Below are 237 nucleotides of genomic sequence, written 5' to 3'. Positions count from 1 at the left end.
TTTTTTTTTTTTTTTTTTTTTTTTTTTTTTTTTTTTTTTTCTGCAACAACAGGCTTTGTGCCTTCGTAGGTGTTCTCCGACTCTCAGCTTCCGTTGGTTTTAATTATTTATTTATTTATTATTTATTTATTTATTATTTATTTATTTATTTATTATTTATTTATTTATTTATTTAATTTATTTAATTTATTTATTTCTTGTTTACTATCAATGCTGCTGCTGCTGCTGCTGCTGCTG

Source organism: Eimeria mitis, genomic scaffold (genome assembly GCF_000499745.2).
Source record: "Eimeria mitis Houghton genomic scaffold, Emh_scaff596, whole genome shotgun sequence".
NCBI classification, from domain to species: domain Eukaryota; phylum Apicomplexa; class Conoidasida; order Eucoccidiorida; family Eimeriidae; genus Eimeria; species Eimeria mitis.
This window is presented reverse-complemented; position numbering follows the sequence as displayed.